The sequence below is a fragment of the Colobus angolensis genome, unplaced genomic scaffold (assembly GCF_000951035.1).
Source record: "Colobus angolensis palliatus isolate OR3802 unplaced genomic scaffold, Cang.pa_1.0 Scaffold403, whole genome shotgun sequence".
NCBI classification, from domain to species: Eukaryota; Metazoa; Chordata; class Mammalia; order Primates; family Cercopithecidae; genus Colobus; species Colobus angolensis.
In genome coordinates this window covers 187,994-208,349 of record NW_012117411.1, presented here as the reverse complement: position 1 = coordinate 208,349, position 20,356 = coordinate 187,994, and the positions used below count along the sequence as shown (strand labels likewise).

General features: G+C 39.6%; 1 protein-coding gene across 1 annotated transcript in view; it reads left to right on the top strand.

The window, feature by feature from the left end:
• Positions 1–16,634: 16,634 nt before the first annotated feature.
• Positions 16,635–20,356, top strand: part of LOC105521660 (mitochondrial inner membrane protease subunit 2-like) — a 72,203-nt gene continuing 68,481 nt past the window's right edge. The window contains exons 1-2 of the mRNA XM_011955928.1: positions 16,635–16,703; positions 17,231–17,303. The gene's annotated coding sequence lies outside the window, so the exon portion shown is untranslated. The remainder of the gene's footprint in view (positions 16,704–17,230; positions 17,304–20,356) is intronic.

The following is a 20,356-nucleotide window of genomic DNA, read 5'->3' as shown; positions in this document are numbered from 1 at the left end:
CCCGACCTAAAGTCATATATTGAAGCTCTAATCTCCAGTACCTCAGAATGTGAATGTATTTAAAGATAGGTCCTAAAAGAAATAATTAAATTCAAATGAGGTTATTGGGGTGGCCCTTAATCCAATCTGACTGGGGTCCCAATAAGAAGAGGAGATTAGGACACACATAGAGACACCAATGGCATGTGTACCCAGAGGGGCAACTATGTGAGGACACGGTGAGTGGGTGACCATCTGTAAGCCAAGGAGAGAGGCCTCAGAGGAAGCCAACCCTGTCAGCAACTTAATCTTGGACTTCCAGCCTCCAGAACTGCAAGAAAATACATTTCTGGGTTTTTGTTGTTGTTGTTGTTGATTTGTTTTTGAGACGGAATCTCGCTCTGTTGCCCAGACTGGAGTGCAATGGCACAACCTTGGCTCACCACAACCTCTGCCTCCTGGGTTCAAGCAATTCTCCTGCCCCAGCTTCCCGAGTAGCTGGGACTACAGGCATACATCATCATGCCAGGCTAATTTTTGTATTTTTAGTAGAGACGGGGTTTCACTATGTTGGCTAGGCTGGTCTCAAACCCCTGAACTTGTGATCCGCCCACCTCAGCCTCCCAAAGTGCTGGAATTACAGGCATGAGCCACCGTGCCTGTCCAAATTTCTGTTTTTTAAGCCATCCGATCTGTGGCATTTTGTTATGGCAGCACTAGAAAATGAATTACCCTCCCACTCCCACCCCGCCACAGACATCAAGACAGGATGAATAAGTACTGCACGTTTGTCTGGATGGTGTTGGTGGGCCCACTAGGAGACCAAACATACAAAATCACCTGTGTTCTTGCTACACCCCAACAGGAGGACTACCTGATTAAAAAAGATTAAATAGAATCCAGAGTCTTATACTATAACATCCAAAATATCCAGAATATAATTGAACATCATTCCTCATACCAAGAACCAGGAAGATCACAAGTTGAATGAAAAAAGAAAATCAATAGATGCCAAAATCAAGATGAATCAGATGTTGGAATGATCTAATATGGATTTTAAAGCAGTTGTTATAAGAATGCTTTAACCAGCAATTACAAATTCTCTTCACACAAACAAAAAATAAAATATCTCAGCAAATAATTAAGTTAACGAGAAAGAACCAAATAGAAATTATAGAATTAAAAAAGTAATGAAATAAAAAATTTGCTGGACGGGTTCAATAGTACAGTCAAGATGACTAGACATAGAATTGATGAACTTTAGGATACATCAGTAGAATTTACCCAACCTGGCTGGGTGTGGTGGCTCATGTCTGTAATCCCAGCACTTTAGGAGGCTCAGGCAGGAAGATCCCTTGAGCCCAGGAGTTTTATACCAGCATGAGCAACATAGGGAGACCCTGTCTCTACAATAATAATAATGATAATAATAATTTACCCAACCTGAACTATAGAGAAAGTAGACTGGAACAAAAAATTGGACAGACTGAGGAACCTGTGGGACAATAACAAAAGAGCTAGCATTTGCATTATTGGAGTTTCAGAAGTACAGGAGAAAGAATGGGACTGAAAAAGTATTTGAAGAAAGAATTTGTTAATATGTCCTAAATTTGGCAAAAGATACAAACCTATAGATATAAGAGGTGGAGTGAACCCCAAATAGGAGAAATCCATGCCAAGACATCTCAGTTAAACTTTTGAGTAGTAAAGACAAATAACAAAAGTATTGAGAGCATCCGGAGAGAAACAGCACATAACTTACAGAGGTACACCAATTTGAGTGAGAGCAGATTTCTCATCTGGAGGCCAAAAGGAAGTATTAATAACAAAACATTTTCAAGTACTGAAAGAAAAGAACTGTCAATTCTATCTCTGGTGAAAATATATACTTCAGAAGTCAGTGGGAAATAAAGACATTCTCAGATGAATGAAAATAGAATTTGTTAACTGTAGTCAATAATATATTTTGATCATGTGCAGGCTTAGCCATTGCTTCATTATTTTGTGTTTATTATTCCAGCTAAATCTACTCTCTCACCATTTTTGCTTTTTATAGTTATTAACAAGATATTAATCTTGGGTTGTTTTTTATTTCAACAAATTTTTACCATGTGTGGTTTTATTTTGAATTGTTTCTCCCATTACTAGCTACTATAAATTTGTAATTATTATCTGGCTAACTCATTAGATAATTTGAGAAATTCTTTCAGATATCTCAGGATTATCAATGAAAAGCCAATCAAAACCAATCCCCCCTGTTTTTTTCCCCCCACTGTAGAGTACCAGGAAATCCCTGGACAAAATGTGAGGCAGGCCTGGATCTCCTACATAACTGTTTCCTTCATTCATGGATCTAAGGATTTAGTCAACTATTACTAGGATAGTCATTTAGTAAGGCTTATGTATTTCCATTACCAAGAGATAATCTACATATGTTGTGATAAAGAAAAGAAATGAAAAAGATGAGATATTCACTAGCTTTTATGTTTTGCCCTCACTCGTTTTTCTGTTTTCTACTTTATTATAACCTTATAAAAGAAGAGAGGAACCCTGCCTCTCAGTGTACCAAATAAGAAAGGCAAAGTTGTAATTGGTTAACATCATTGTCAATCATCTTGTATATTAAAGACAGAGGCAGATCACCTACCTGTGAAAATCTGAGTAGGGCATGTCTATGGAGTTTGATCTTTGATGCTTCTCTTTCTTACTCTAGCTTTTCCTGGTCTTTTTTGTTAGTTCAAAATTTACTTTATTTATTCCTATAAACTTTTTGTATCCATCCCATCAAGCAGTTATCCTTTGAGCTACAATGTAATTATACTTTTTAAGTTACTTTAAAATATACAATTAAGTTTGTTATTATTGACTTAAGAGTCACTCCATTGTGCTATCAAATGGTAGGTCATATTCTTATTCTCATTCTTTTCTTTTCTTTTCTTTTTTTTTTTTTTGAGACAGAGTCTCCCTCTGTCACCAGGCTGGAATGCAGTGAGTGATACATTCTCAGCTCACTGCAACCTCCACTTCCTGGGTTCAAGTGATTTTCGTGCCTCAGCCTCCTGAGTACCTGGGATTACAGTCGTGCACCTCCAACCTGGCTAATTTTTGTATTTTTAGTAGAGACAGGGTTTTGCCATGCTGGTCAGGCTGCTCTTGAATTCCTGGCCTCAAGTGATCTGCTCGCCTTGGCTTCCAAAAGTGCTGGTATTACAGGCATGAGCCACTACACCTGGCCTTATTCATTCTAACTAATGCTTTTAGTACCCATTAACCATTCCCACCTCCCCCAACCCTCCCACTGCACTTCCCAGCCTCTGGTAACCATCCTTCTACTCTCTATCTCCATGAGATCAATTATTTTGATTTTTAGATTCTACAAATAAGTGAGAACATGTGACGTTTGTCTTTCAGTGCCTAGTTATTTCACTTCACATAATGATCTCCACTTCCATCCATGTTGTTGCAAATGACTGGATCCCATTCTTTTTTATGGCTGAATAATATCCCATTGTTTATATGTACCATGTTTTCTTTATCCATTACTTGCTGATGAACACTTACGTTGCTTCCAAATCTTAGCTATTGTAAACAGTACTGCAACCAATGTAGGAGTGCAGAAATCTCTTTGATATATTGCTTTTCTTTCTTTTTGGTATATTTCCAGCAGTGGGATTGCTGATCATACAGTAGCTCAAGTTTTAGTTTTCTGAGGAACTTCCAAATTGTTCTCCACAGTGGTTGTCCTAATTTACATTCCTAGAAACAGTGTATGAGGATTCCTATTTCTCCATATCCTCACCAGCATTTCTTATTGCCTGTCTTTTGGATGTAAGCTATTTTGACTGGGATGATATTATATCTCATTGTAGTTTTGATGTGCATTTCTCTGATGATTAATGATGTTGAGCACCTTTTCATATGCCTGTTTGCTGTTTGTATGTCTTCTTTTGAAAAATGTCTATTCACACCTTTGGTCCATATTTTGATTGAATTATTAGATTTCTTTTCTCCTATAGAGTTGTTTGAGGTCCTTATATATTCTGGGTACTAATCACTTGTCAAATGGGTAGTTTGCAAATATTTTCTCCCATTCGGTGGGTTGTCTCTTCACTCAGTTGATTTCCTTTGATGTTCAGGAGCTTTTTAACTTGATGTGATCCCTTTTGCCCATGTTTGCTTTGGTTGCCTGTTCTTGTGGAGTATTGCCCAATAAATTTTTACCCAACCCAATGTCTTGAAGATTTTCCCCACTGTCTTCTTGTAGTAGTTTCATAGTTTGAGGTCTTAGATTTAAGTCTTTATTCCATTTCAATTTGAGTTTTGTATATGGTGAGAGATAGGGGTCAAATTTCATTCTTCTGCATATAAATGTCCAGTTTTCCCAGGATCATTTATTGAAGACACTGTCTTTTCTTCAGTGTATGCTCTTGGCATCTAGATTTTCCAATTTATTGGCATCTGGTTGCTCATAGTAGCCTCTAATGGGCCTTTGAATTTCTGTAGTATCATTTTTAATGTCTCCTTTTTCATTTCTGATTTTATTTATTTGGATTTTTTTCTCTTTTTTTCTTAGTTTGGTTAAAGGTTTGTCAATTTTGTTAATCTTTTCAAAAAACCTACTCTTCATTTCATTGGTCTTTCGTATTTTTTTCATTTCAATTTTATTTATCTTACTCTGATCTTTATTATTTCTTTTCTTCTACTAATTTTCTACTAATTTTAGATTTGGCTTGCTTTTGCTTTTCTAGTTCTTTAAGAGGCATCCTTAGATTGCTTATTTGAAGTTTTCCTGTTTTATGATTTAGGCACTTATAGTTATTAGTTGGTGCAAACATAATTGTGGTTTTGCCATTACTTTTAATTATTTTTAATGGCAAAAATCACAATTAGATTTGCACCAACCTAAATAAACTTCCTTCTTAGTACTACTTTTGCTGTGTCCCACTGGTTTTGGTATGTCATATTTCCTTTATCATTTGTTTCAAGAAATTTTTCAATTTTCTTCTTAATTTCTTCATTGAACTGGTCATCATTCAGGAGCATATTGTCTAATTTCCAAGTATTTGTATAGTTTTCAAAATTCTTCTTATTAATTTCTAGTTTTATTCCTTTGTGGTCAGAGAAGATGCTTGATATTATTTCAATTTTTTGAATGTTTTAATACTTGTTTTATGACCTGACATATGATCTATCTTTGAGAATGATCCATGTGCTGAGGAAATGAATGTGTATCTGCAGCTCGTGGATGGAATGGTCTGTAAATATCTATTAATCTGATGTTCCTTTGTTGATTTTTGTCTGGAAGATCTGTCTTTCTGCTGAAAGTGGGGTGTAAAAGTCTCCAGCTATTATTGCCTTGGGGCCTGTCTCTCTCTTTAGCGATAATAATATTCCCTTTATGAATCTGGGTGCTCCACTCTTGGGTGCATATATATTTAAAACTGTTATGTCCTCTTGCTGAATTTACCCCTTTATCATTATACAGTGACCTTCTTTGTCTCTTCTAGGTTTTGTCTTGAAATCTATTTTGCCTTATATGAGTATAGCAACTCCTGTTCTTTTTTGGTTTTCATTGTCTTTGGTTTTTTGGTTTTCATTGATGGAATATCTTTTTCCATCTCTTTATTTTTAGTCTATGTGTGTATTTGTAGGTGGGTTGTGTTTATTGTAGGCAACAGATTGATGGGTCTTGTTTTTTCATCCATTCAGCCACTCTATGTTTTTCTATTGGAAAGTTTAGTCCATTACATACAATGTTATTATTGGTAAGTAAAGACTTACTCCTGCCCTTGTGTTATTTGTATTCTGGTAAAGGTATTTTCTCTGGTGATATGATTTCTTACTGTTTATTTTTTGTGTATCCATTGTATGCTTTTAGGTTTGAGGTTACTATGAGGCTTGCAAACACTACTTTATAACCCATTATGTTTAACCTGATAACAAGACTATTTGCATAAACAAACAAAAAGAAAACAAATGAAAGCTCTATGACTTAACATTGTTTCCGCACTTATTAACTTTTTGCTGTTTCTATTTATATCTCATTTTACTTACTATGTCTTGAAAAGTTGTTATAGTTACTGTTTTCGATTGGTTCATTGTTTATTCTTCGACTACTTAGGATAAGAGTAATCTATATGCCACAGTTACAGTGCTATAAAATGGTTTTTTTGTGTGTGTACTTATTGTTACCAGTGAGTTTTGTAACTTCGGGTGATTATTTATTGCTCATTAATGTTCTTTTCTTTCTGATTGAAATATTCTCTTTAGCATTTCCCCTTGTCTTGTAGGACAGGTCTGGTATTGCTGAAATCCCTCAGCTTTTGTTTGTGCAGAAAAGTCTTTATTTCTCCTTCATGTTTGAAGGATATTTCACTGAATATATTATTCTAGGTTAAAAGTTTTTTTCCTTCAACACTTTAAATATGTCATGCCACTCTCTCCCAGCCTGTAAGGTTTCCATTGAAAAATCTGCTGCCAGATGTATTGGAGCTCCGTCGTATGTATGTTGTTTGTTTCTTTTCTCTTGCTTTTTTTTGTGTGTGTATGTTTTTGTTTTGTTTTGAGATAGAGTCTTGCTCTGTCACCTAGGCAGGAGAACAGTGGTGTGATCTTGGCTCACTGCAACCTTCAGTTCTGGGTTTAAGTGATTCTCCTTGCCTTAGCCTTCCGAGTAGCTAGGATTACAGGTGTCCACCACCTGTACTAATTTTTGTACTTTTTTTTTTTTTTTTTGTAGTAGACGCAGGGTTTTGCCATATTGGTGAGGCTGGTCTTGAACTCCTGACCTCAAGTGATATGCCTGCCTTGGCCTCCCAAAGTGCTGGGATTAGAAGTGTGAGCCACCATGCCTAGCCTTTTAGGATTTGTTCTCTATCCTTGACCTTTGGGAGTTTGATTATTAAATTCCTTGAGGTAGTCTTCTTTGGATTAAATCTACTTGGTATTCTATTACCTTCTTGCACTCGGATGTTGTTATCTTTATCTAGGTTTGGGCTCTGTTATTATCCCTTTGAATAAGCTTTCTACCTGTATCCCCTTCTCTACCTCCTCTTTAAGAACAACTCTTAGATTTGCCCTTTTGAAGCGATTTTCTATATCCTGTAGGCATGTTTCATTGGTTTTTCTTTTTTCTTTGGTCTCCTTTGACTATATTTTCAAATAGCCTGTCTTCAAGCTCCCTAAATCTTTCTTCTGCTTGATCAATTCTGCTATTAAATTACTCTGATGGATTCTTTAGTATGCCAATTGCATTTTTTACTTGCAGAATTTCTTCTTGATACTTTTTAATTATTTCAATCTTTTTCTTACATTTATCTGATAGAATTCTGAATTCCTTCTCTGTGTTATCTTGAATGTTTCTGAGTTTCTTCAACCCAGCTATTTTGAATTCTCTGTCTGAAAGATCACCTACCTCTGTTTCTCTAGTATTGGTCCCTGGTGCATTATTTAGTTCATTTGTTGAGGTCATGTTTTCCTGAATGGTGTTGATCCTAGTAGATGATCTTTGGTGTCTGGGCATTAATATAGTCTTCACTATCTGGGTTTATTTATAGCCATCCTTGGGAAGGCTTTCCAGATACTTGAAAGGACTTGGGTGTTGTGATCTACAAGGACTTGAGTGTTGTGATGTACTTTAGGGAGCACCCTAAACACAGTAATGCTGTGATTCTTGCAGACTCACAGAGTACTGCCTTGATGGCCTTGGACAAAATCTGGGAGAATTGTCTAGATTACCAGGCAGAGACTCTTGTTCCTTTTTTCTTACTTTCTCCCAGACAGTCTCTGTCTTTGTTCTGAGCCACCTAAAACTGGGGATGGAGTAACACAAACACCCCTGTGGCCGCCACCACTAAGACTGTGCTGGGTTAGACCTGAAGCCAGCACAGCACTGGGTCTTGTCCAAGGCCTGCTATAACCACCCTGGCTACTATGTTTTCTGAAGACCCTGGGGCTCTACTATCACCAGGTGGCAAAGCCAGCCAGGCCTGCGTCCTTCCCTTCAGGGAGGGAAGGTCCCCCAGCCCACAAGTGGGTACAGAAGTGCCATTGTCTAGGAGTCACAGACTAGAGTGAAAAACCTTAGAAGTCTACCTGGTGTTCCACTGTATTGTGGCTGAGCTGGTAACCAAACCACAAGACACTGTCCTTCCCACTCTTTTCTCCCCTTTCCAAAAGCAGAGAAGCCTTATCCTATAGCCACTGCCACCCCAGACCATGAAGAGTACTGCCAGACTACCACTGATGTTCCCTTAATGCCCAACAACTCTTAAGTCAGCTTGTCATAAATGCTGCCTGGCCTGGGACTCACCCTTCAGGGTAGTGGACACCCCTCTGGCCCAGGACAGGTCCGGAAATGCTGTTCAAGAGTAAAGTCCTGGAATCAGGGACCTCGAGAGCCTGCTTGGTTCTCTACCCACTGTGGCTGGGTTGTTACCTGAAGTCATTCCCTTCTGGCCCAGGGTGTGTCTAGAAATGTTGTCTGGGAACTAGGGCCTGGAACAGGGGCCTTACAAGTCTATCTGGTGTCCCACCCTGTTGTGGCTGAGCTTGTATTGTAGATGCAAGACAAAGTTCTCCTTGTTCTTCCCTGTCTTCTCTTCAAGTGGAAGGAAGGTGTCTCTTTTGGAGCTGCAAACTGTGCAGCCTGAGGTTAGGAGAGGGGTGATGCCAGCACTTCCTTGACTACCCACCCAGTGTCTCAGTATGTCACATGCCCCACCAGTCCACTGTCCTGGGCCTATTTCAGCACTAGGATAGGCCTAAGAGTTGCAGTCCTTATGGCCTAGACTGCCTTTAAAGTTTACTTGGAGACAGAGAGCTGTACCCCTGGGTAGCGAGGTTTGCAGTCACTCAGTTTCTCCTCTGGCTAGGGCTAGTTTAAATGCTCTCTCTATGGGTGGCATCAGCTGAGTTTGGTTGGCGTTTCCTTTCTGCTGTAACAAGATACACTGAGTTCAATGCCTCACAATTGCTGTGTTCTCACTCCCCCAGCACCCAATGACACTCTCCATACCATGCTGCTTCTGGGGGTGGGGGTGGAATGAGGGGTGGCATCAGTGATTCAGTACTATTTTTTCTGTCTCTTCATTGCCTCTTTCAGCAATATGAAGTTAAAATGAGGTACCATGAGTGCGCACCTGATTTCTTGTTCTTATGGAGGTGGTTTTTTTTTTTTCAGTGTAGATAGTTGTTAACTTGGTGTGGGGTAGTGGGAAAATTCTGTGGAAATTTGTATACTACCATCTCGCTCTGTCTCGCTCTTTCCCAGACTTTTTCAAACCTAACAACCACAGTGTTTAAGTGTGAGTAGAAAATAAAGGGACTTTGTTGAAAACCCTTCTGATTGATCTTTATTTTTTTAGGGGTCTGAATCTTGACCTGCCTTGTAAGAATAGCCTATTAATTAATTTGAAGGGAAGGCCAGGAGAAGGAAGGCTCCTTTAACTGTTGGCCAAAAATTATCCTAAAATACTTAGAGAGCAGTTACTGTTTCTAAAAATGTTAATCTAAGTCTTTCATATTTTCATATCAGTTTGTATACTGGCTACTGACTTTCTACTCTGTAGGCGGAGCAAAATACAAAGAGGAAAGGGTAAAGGACCTCTTTAGCATTAAGCAACGTGAAAATTTCTTGCCTAGAATTTGTCAAGGTAAGGCAAGGGTGATAGATTCAACCAGTAAGAAAACAATGAACTGCCATTTTAGATTCAGACAGTTTCTTACTTACTTGGACAGCAAAAGCAAGAGTAGCCAAAGGTGCCAGCTCTGGTATCCCTTGCACAGGGTGACACTGATACAAACGAGGTCAGATGACCACAACCTGGATGACAGGGCACCCTGTTCCAGAGGAACCAATGTCATGCTTCGGCTAAGCAGTTTTACAGCCTGAGGCTATACTCTAGGGAGAATGAGGTAGAAAGCCTCATACCTCCTCAAAACACAGGAGGCAATGAGAAACTGGGAAGTGAACGAGAGATGGCCTTGGGGCAGCTCCTCACAAGCCTCTTGATCTCATGTTGTAGGAGAATCAACAGCATTCCACCACGACTTAGCTCATCACAGTCAAGTCTTGCTGATGTGGCCTTTGTGGAGATGTGCAAGGGCACATGCAAATGTGCAGGTCACTGTGATAGAACCCTTCTCCTATATTTAGCTTCTGCAGCCATTGATGTGAATGTGATTTTTGTTAATCAAAAATAATGGCTTTGACCTGAATAAATTATTTACTGAGGTAAAAAGAAAGTCAAGCAGAATGATTATTCTAGTCCAAAAAGGCTAAAATTATAGGTAAGTCTTCACTAAACCCAAAAATCACTGATTTGTTTAAATTCTACATTGTGAGATTAAATAAATCTCAGTCACTTCATAAAACCCATTTTCACTTCCCTGCCCCCAACCTTTTTTCCCACATGCTTGCCCTGCTTTATGGAACAAACATTGATGAATGAGAGACAGAAGGCAAGAAGAATACAGTTAAAAAAAATGCCTTAACCTTTCCCCTCCTGAGGGATGATTCTGTTACTCAGTGGTTTCACACAGCCTTCTTGAGATGTCCTGTGTGACTAAGCAACCAACTGCATGTACTGGGATGCTATAACCAGCTTGGAAACATACAACCATGGATCCTCCTCCCTCTGTCCCTGCCTCTGTTCCCCCTTTTCCTTCATTATTGCTTTTCTAGTACTGTACCCCTGCAAGAAAATTTTAACATGGAAGCTTATCTCAAGCACTGTTTTCTAGAAAATCTGAGCTATAGCAGTCGCTTATATTTTTAAATATTCATTATACAAAATTTCAAACATATACAAAAACCATGACAAAGTACAAAGAACTCCCCTCATCATCTAAATTCAATAATTATCCATTTTATTTTCACATTTATGCTCTTTTTCTTCCTTCTTTTTTTTTTTATGTTGAAGTATAAAGAAAATGCCAGAGAATATGTCATTTAACTTCAACATACTTTAGAATACCTCTCCAAAAATCATGGACATTTTCTTACATAATCACAATGCCATTATTGCACCTAATAAAATAGTATTTCTTTGGTATCATCTAACACCAGTCCCTAGTTAAATGTCCATGATTGTCTTACAAGTCTTTATAGTCATGATGTTTGAATCAGGATCCAAATAAAGATTCACATCTTACATTTCATGGCTGTATTTTTTTTAACCTAGGCTTCTCCTGACCCCTTCTCTCTCCTGTGTGTCCAGTTATTAACTTGTAGAGACTATATCAATTGTCTCAGAGAGTGTCCTCCATTCTAGATTTACCTGTTTCCTTCTTTGTGGTGTCATTTTTTTTTTTTTTTTTTTTGAGACAGGGTCTCACTCTGTCATCCAGGCTGGGGTGCAGTGGCGCCATCTTGGCTCACTGTAACCTCTGCCTCCCAGGTTCAAGCGATTCTCCTGCCTCAGCCTCCTGAGTAGCTGGGATTACAGGCACGTACCACCATGCCAGGCTCATTGTTTATTTTTAGTAGAGACAGGGTTTCATCTTGTTGCCCAGGCTAGTCTTGAACTCCTGGCCCCAAGTGATCCACCTGCCTCAACCTCCCAAAGTGCTGGGATTACAGGCGTGAACCACTGCGCCTGGCCTCTTTGTGTTGTCATTTAACTTATTCCTCTAACCCTCATGTTTTTTGTAAGCCTGTAAGTGAGAAGTCAGTTTTAAGGCTTGATTAGATCCCATTCATGTTTTTGGGGTGATAACATTTCATAGTTGTGCTGAGTGCTTCAGATAGCATTAGGTCAGGAAGCACACAGTGTTTGGAGTTCCACTTGTAATGACAGATTATTAGGCTGAGGTAGTGACCGTCTGATCTCCATTGTGAAGTTCCTCATGAACATTTCATCTGTTAGTTTGATCCATTGATGATGGTTGCCTGAATCATTTATTAAATGCAAGATTGCTAAATGGTGGGTTTCCAATTCTGTTGTTTCGTATTTATTATAAAAAACTATTTTCCCTCAACAACAATTTGGTTTTCTGATATATAGTTTAATTGGGAAAGATAAATGAGAAAATTTGAATTATTTTCTTTTAATGGACAATTTTAGAACAAAGGCTTAGTGCTAGCTACTTGCAATAGTGTCCAGTGGATTTTTTTTCCCTTTTATTGATCTCCCCTTTTTGGAACATCATTAAGAACTCATGAATTTTTATATGTTCAGTATGTTTCAAACAACTGCATCCATTACTTTTTTTGATGCTTAAATTGTCCATCTTTGGCCAAAGGAGCTACTTGATGCTGGTTTCTGTGTCCCTTTGACACTTTTTTTGTTAACGGATTCCTGGCTTTGTGGCACAAGTTATCCTATGCTCATCTTGTGTATAAGCTGGCCCAGATCTGAAGTCAGGGATTCCACTGGTCAGCTCTAGTTTCTTTTAGTTGGAAATTGTACTAAAAAACCCCAAACTGGATGATTTACATTATTTTTATTTGTAATAAAAATGAAAGGTTATATATTTAAAATTTCATGCCAAGGTAGTAAGTTTAGAATCAAGTATTTATTTAGTTAATAAATAAAACTGTAATTGCTTATTCTGTCTTTATTTTAAGCTCACTTTTAAATTATTTTTATAAAAGAGGATACACCTTGTTATAAGTATACCTAAAACTGGATTAATAACTATATACCAATATTACATTTTTTTCAGATGGTACAATTTATATTCAAAATTTTCCAAAAAGTTTGAGATGAAGGATATAAATGAAATCTCAAATGTTTTCATATCAATTCAAATAATAATATCAATTTCATCAGAGTTGCTATATAGTAAAAACTTTGAAAAACTTTTTTGAAATGTCATGGTTTGATATGAGCTGACAAATATGAGTTTTAGCTTGAAATAAGTAAAGGACTATAATTTCAGGTGTTAACAGATGCCTGTGTGGAAATACATGACATTCAAACAAATGAAATGCAAAATGCCATTTGGCAGTAATTCTCCAAGTGAGGTTTGAGAACCCTTAGGGGTTACTGAAACCCTTCCAGGAGCTTTGTAAGGTCCTCCCTTTTCCAACTATGAATCTGTATGACAAAACAGTTAATTTTCTTCACATCTTAGGTATAACAACATACACAACAGCCTGAATGCAGGGGCAGAATATGAGAATCCAGTGTTCTCCATTAAGCCAGATAATAAAGAGATTTATAAAATGTTAAAAATGCCACTTTTCTCTAATTTTTTGGGAAAAAACGTAGTCATTATTTATAAAAATAACATTTACAGTTCTAACATGTAATGGGTTTAAATTAAACAGACACATGTCTAACATTTTTCTATCTTAAATTTTAATACAGTAAATATGGACATATATAACCCACTTAAACAACAGCTCTTCAAAGTTCTCAATCATTTTTAAGAATGTAAAGAGAACGTGAGATCAAAAAGAAGTTTGAGAACTGCTACTCTATGATACCTCTATTATTTGCTTACTAATGGTAAGTATGTATAGATAGGAACAGATTTTAATATCTGTATTTATGGAATTTATAAACTTAATTATTTTAATTTGTTTAACTATCTCCTTGAATATTAGATTTGATGCCTAACTATAATTTAAATTTGTACCTTAGTTAGGACTATATGATTCATTTTCCCCCGATGGTATTAACAACAAATAGAGGTCTGCTTTAATATATGAGGAGACAAAGCAAATATACTTGAAGTAGATACACAAAGCCAAATATTCAGCTTAGAATTTAATTGATAAATTAGAATAAAATAGGATGCTCTAACTGCTGCTTCTTTTTCTCACAAACTATTTTTCTCCCAAAGATCAGTTTTAGATTCAGAGCAAAATTGAGCAGGAAATATAGAGTTCCTATATATTCCTATACCCCACATCCCACAGCCTCCCTGACTATGAATATCCTATACCAGAGCAGTATATTTGTTACAACTGATGAACTTACATTGACATCATTATCACCCAAAGTTGAGATTTTATATTAAGGCTCCCTCTTTGGGTTGTATATTTTATGGGTTTGGACAAATGTAAAATGACAGGTATCACCATTATCATATCATACAGAATAGTTTTACTGCCCTAACAATCTGTACTTCATGTCCCCTCCTCTCTGATCTCTGGCAATCACTGATCTTTTTACTGTCTCCACATGTGATGGTTAATACTGAATGTCAGCTTGATTGTATTGAAGGATAGAAAGTATTGATCCTGGGTGTGTCTGTGAGGGTGTTGCCAAGGAGATTAACATTTGAGTCAGTGGACTGGGAAAGGCAGACCCACCCTTAATTGGGTGGGCACCATCTAATCAGCTGCCAGTGAATACAAAGCAGGCAGAAAAACACGAAAAGGAGAGACTGGCCTAGTCTCCCAGCCTACAGCTTTCTCCTATGCTGGACACTTACTGCCCTCAAACATCGGACTCAAAGTTCTTCAATTTTGAGACTCGGACTGGCTGTCTTGCTCCTCAAGCTTGCAGACAGCCTATTGTGGGGCTTTGTCATTGTGTAAGTTAATGCTTAGTAAACTCCCCTTTATATTTATATATCTATCCTATTAGTTCTGTCCCTCTAGGGAATCCTGACTAATACACCATATTTCTGCCTTTTCCAGAAATTAGCTTCTTTTTAAGTACACTTGATGAATCTTCTTGACAAAATCAGGCCAGACCTAGCAACTCTTTTTGTATGTTTATTTACTTCCCAATACAATAAAGGCCATAAACACCTGTATTTGTTCTTTATTCACCTACATTCCATCCCAGACTGTCAGTTCCTAGTGACCAGGAACTCCATTTAATTTGGGGTCACGGTACCAAATAGTTCTTGACTGCTATTTGATGATGGTGGTCCCGTCACCTAAGTGCTTTTGCAATTAAGTCCTTAAGCACTGGCAGAAAAGAGCTTACCTTACAGTAATTATTTCTGTGACAAGTAAGAAAAACTGGCACATATCCCCTTCACAGGAGAGCAATTTTGCTCTCTTTAGGAGACTCTTGGAATTTCAGTTATCAGGCCATTTAAGACTCTAAGTAGATTCTTAAACCTTTAGAATAAATTTTGAACCAAGAATGCCAGAATGTCTGTTATTTACATTAGTATTAAGTGATCTGAAAGTGCACAGAGTAGTTTGGCAGCATCTAGAAGGAGAACAGAGACAGAAATAATGAAGATATAACTGGAGGAGTAAGAAAAGGAGAAAAAAAGTATTTTATGTCTGTTCAGTACTTCTAGGTGCCACTGCTGCTGAATGCCTGGGCTTCAGCCTAGGTTGGGTTGCTCCTAGCAAAGAAAACCAATCCCTGAGACAACGAGTATTGCCAAGGAAGACAGGCTTTAATGCAGGTGATGCTGGCAGGGAGACCAGTCTCAAACCTGTCTTAGAGAGACTAAAGTTAGGACTTTCTACAGCAGGGAATTATGGCGGGGTAAGGAAGAGGAGTTTGTGAACAGGCAGCAGATGTACCTCATTGTCCAGATGTAGTGTTCTGGAAAGTGTCAGTTCCTTGACACTATCTAGGAGGTCTGACAGTGTATCTCCTGAGAAAGGAACTCAGATAAAATACATGCAAGTTTCTCAAGTTTCACTTCGATGGGAAAATTCGGTCGGTTTTGGTCTTCCCTTTCTATTTATCAATTCCTCAATCATAGGGAATCTGGTAGTTAATCTTTCCGGCTGCTTCACGTGAAGGAAGGGCATCTTGGGATGATAAGGAATGAAAATATCGCACCTGTAATTGCAAGTACTTACGAGTACTGGTTGGCATCCAGCTTGTTGGAGCACCATGATTTGGGTACTTTCATCAACATTTGAAGCCACATTGAATTAGGCTAATTAATAACATGGATAAGAAGGGTTCTTTGTAGGTTGTAATAACCCAGTTAAGAGTTTGTACCATTTGGCCAGGCGAGGTGGCTCACGCATGTAATCCCAGCACTTTGGGAGGCCAAGGTGGGCAGATCACGAGGTCATGAGATCGAGACCATCTTGGCCAACACAGTGAAACCTCGTCTTTACTAAAAATACCAAAAAAAAAAAAAAAAAATAGCTGGGCGTGGTGGCGGGCGCCTGTAGTCCCAGCTACTAGGGAGGCTGAGGCAGTAGAATGGCGTGAACCCTGGAGGCGGAGCCGAGATCGTGCCACTGCACTCCAGCCTGGGCGACAGAGCAAGATTCCGTCTCCAAAAAAAAAAAAAAAAAAAAAAAAAAGAGTTTGACCCATTTGAGGGCGAAACCTTCAGTATGAAATTCCAGTTTCTCTCAAGTAAACTGCCTGTCCTGTATTACTCACTTTGGTTTACCTGGAGGCAGCAAAACTGAATAGTTTTCCTGAGTGTACCTGAGTAGGAAAAAATGCAATGAGGCTCGTCAGGTGCTTTGCCACTGCTGGCCTGCACTTAAGCAACTGTGAGGGTTCTCTGTCTCCTGACTTACAAAACAAGAGGAGGAGCTGAAAACACAGTTTCACAGACTTTTCAGCTCTTTACTGTCCTCTCCCCCGTTAGTACGTTACTGAGCTTAGGGCAAGTGCTCAATAATTGCTTGCTGAATTAGTGTAGTTTCTGATCCTTTCAGATCCACGCCGCATTTTGAGCCCGACCTGGGCGGGCGGTCCAGAGACCAGTTCTCCGCCCGGGGCGGAGCTTCGGACGGCCACCGCGCGCCGGGGGAGCGGGGCGGAGCTTGCCGCCGGCGGAGGGCGGGGTCTGCGCGGGGACTTCCCCTGGGCTGAGCTGCGCAGCGGGTGCGGAGGGCGGGCGCTCGGCGTCCGGCGGCGGGCAGGGGGCTGTGAGGCTGGCTGGGGTGGGCAGGCGCGAAGCCGCCGACCCTCGGTGGTCTCCTGGGCTGGGGACCCTTCCCTGGGAGTCGGCCCCGGCCCCGGTGGGGCGAGCGTTGCTGGGGCGGAGGGGTGCGCGGCAGCGAGTCCTGCGTGATCGCGAGCATGTGTGCGTGCGCGTGTTTATGTGAGGCGCGTGCGGCGGCCACCCCTGCCTAGTCCTCTTCCTGGTGCCACTGGCTGACTAGGGTGGGAAACCGGCGCCAGAGGCGGCACACCTGGCACGGAGCCGGCCCACTCCTCCTCGCCGAGCCGGCGCCTCCAGGACGCGCCCTCTCCCATTCCTCACAAAGGGGACTAGTCCGGTCCCCGGCCCTGGCCGTGAGGGAGCGCGCTGCTTTCCGCCTGGAAGTGTTGGGCAGGTGGTGGGAGAGCCTCAGGCTTGAACAACAGGATTTTAAAGCACGTGTCTGTCTGTCGTTTTTTACTTTTAGGGTTTTGGCCAAATTGGGCGAGGGCACAAAATAACCACTTACCCCTTCTCACCGAGGAAGAGCGGGAGAAAGGGTAAGTAAGGAATGCTCAGGGGTGGAAGGAGCTAGGACTATCCTGAGAGCGAGAGAGAGAAGGGCTAGATCCAGAACTACTCCTGGGGAACATGGGCCCAGATTCTACCTTTTCATCGGGAACTGGAGGACCTACCTTCAAAGTCACAGGCCCCAAGCCCCGGACTGTTTTCAGGCTCACACAGTCTATAAAGTTGCTTGGGAGTTGAACAGCTTGGGCATATGGATCCCTTTTAGCCCGACAGAAGACTGCCCTTCCCCTTTACCTGTTTTCACCTTGGAACAATGGTCCTCTCTAGTTGTCTGTCTCAGGCCCCTATCTTATTAGCCAGCTTTGACTAATCCCTGAGACCATAGCAGTAAAGAATCCAGGTCCTGTTTGATAATGAACAGTAACCCCCTCTAGGGATGTTTACATTTTAAAAGGGGATTCCTGAAAAAATCCTTTAGGACCCCGAGGCATGAAGTTAGTAACAAGGTTACTGATGTTGAAGTTCTTTGGGATTTTCTGTCAAGCTTACAGAAGATGTTCTGAGAGGAGAGAGATGACTGGGCTGGGCCTTTTTCTCTGGACTTTCACTCTTGGTACCTCCTCGCAAGCATTCCATTCACTTTTGAAAAGTTGCCAAAAAGGACACTGAAGTCCTTTGAGGCTTACTGTGATTTTCAGTGTGGTCTGTTTCATTGGTTCTTCTGTGGGACTTTTCTGTCACTTCTTTAATACACTGCTTCCCTCTCCCCTGTATGGTGAAATGAAACACACCTCCTCTCACAAGGTTGGGAACTCCTTATGCATCTTGTATGTCACATATAAATAACCGTTTTAAATTAATTGAAATTCAGATTAGCTACAAGCAGGAATGTAGTAAACCACATTCTTGGATTCTTTCACAGGAAAAGTAGAATTGCCCTCTGCGATTGGCCGCCTGTTCTGATACTGGCTGCCTGTATCCTGAACGTGCCTGTTTGTGCTCAAGTGATAGGCGACCACATAATTTACTTTATGGAAAACCAGGAAGTGATTGTTCATTGATAATGGGTTCCTTCATTGATTCAACAGCTAATACTGTCTTTTTTACCATGTGCTGAGCACTTTTATCAGCACTTCGATAAAAGTAGGGTGGTGAGAATGATGAGATTGTATTGGAGATGGCTGTTTTGGGGCAGGCCTTCCACCAGTTTTGTGGACTTTCTGAATCGTTACATGTTAATGTACAAGACTTTCCCTGTACTACTGATCATAGTGGTTTGCAGGTCTGTACAGTGTTGTGGAGAACATAATTATTATTCCACCTTTCTAGTACTTTCAGTAATAAACTTACAAGGATGACTGACCTTGGCGATTTGTGTCCTATACTGAATAATGTTACAGTCGTTTTCCGGTGTACAAGTATAATAATTAGATGAGGATAACTTTTGTAGTTGTTCCATAAGAAGGACCTAATATTAGGAATCATGGAGAGTGTAAATGATGATGTACTTAGAAAAACAAATACGAAAGTAGACCATTAACTTGCATGGGTTTCTGTGCATTTAGCCTCATTTAAAAAATCTAAGCTAGAATAGTTCTTTGGCTTTTTCTGGTTATACGAGTAATATAAAGTCAAAAAAAGTTATTTAGAATTAAATCTGGGAGGGATGTAAAAGGCAAAATGTGAGATTCCCATGAGCCTCCTCTCAGATGACCATTTAACAATTTGATATTTATTTCTTCAACTTTTTGTTCCATATATACACATACTAAATATGCAACTTAAGTATATGTTAAAAATGCATACATCTTAACTTTGTATTATATATGGAACATATGTGGGACATAATACATGTTTTTATATATATATATCTATTTCACTGTTATTTGGTAAAATTATAAATTTCTTCCTTTTTCTCCTTCTTCTTGGCTATTTATCACCCCTCCTCACTTCACCCGAAACCTTCATGTAGAAGTAGCATGACTTTTATAATCTTTTGGACATAAGCTTGATTTCTGGCTCTTATTTTATTAGCTGTGTCACTTTGGGCCATTAAAACTTCCCTGCTGCTTGATTTCTTATCCATCAGAACAGAACAAAGAGTCTATATATAAAAGAATGTGTGAAAAAACAGTGCCTGGCACGTAAGTACTTTTAAATTTCCCTCCCTGTTTTTCTATGTGGTCACCCATTACTTTCCTATGATCTTCCCTTTGATTGTGGAAAGCCATGTAGTACCTAACTTTCCTATAACTGTTAAGCCTCCCTGGGATTTGCTTTTCACAGGGGATCACCTGGTGTATCTGATCCTAGAATTTCTGGGACGGGGACTGACACCTGATGTGACCTTATCAGATCATTCCACAGCCCTGGATAAAGTGTGTCAGCTTGAAAAATGAAGGGAAAGAATTTCTATAATGTGTTTAAAAAGCCCCGACACTGTTCTTAAAGTGAGAAAGACATACTACTGTATTTAGCTGAGTACTTAAACTTAGGATGTCTATTTCAGAAATGTCTTTGGTTGATAAGAATTACAATAAAAATGCTGATGCTTCATGTTCAAACTGTCATGATTTTGCCAAGTTGTGGATTTAATATACAGCTTAGCTGAGTATTTAGCGTATCTAATACTGCTCTGAAAACTGAGAAAGACAAGTTCACAGACATCTGATTTCACAGCAGACATCTGGTTTCACTTTACTGAGGAGTACGTTTTGTCAGTAGATTATAGGCATATCAACTGTACTGCTATAGTTTGTGGCATTTCTATCGTAAGCTGTGGTCTGTGGGGTTTAGTATGATGTTTTACTCAAATGACAGCCCACCGAAAATGAACACCTGGTCAGATAAGCATATTTCCCACAGGTTTCTTCTAGTGTCATTGTTCTTACAAGTTAACAAGGCAAAATCATTCTATCCTTGGTGGCTTTTATATTTTTTGTGGAAGCAAGAAAATATTCTTAAAGAAAAGCCTTACTTAAGAACCCATTGTTGTGGCCGGGCACGGTGGCTCAAGCCTGTAATCCCAGCACTTTGGGAGGCCGAGACAGGCGGATCACGAGGTCAGGAGATCGAGACCATC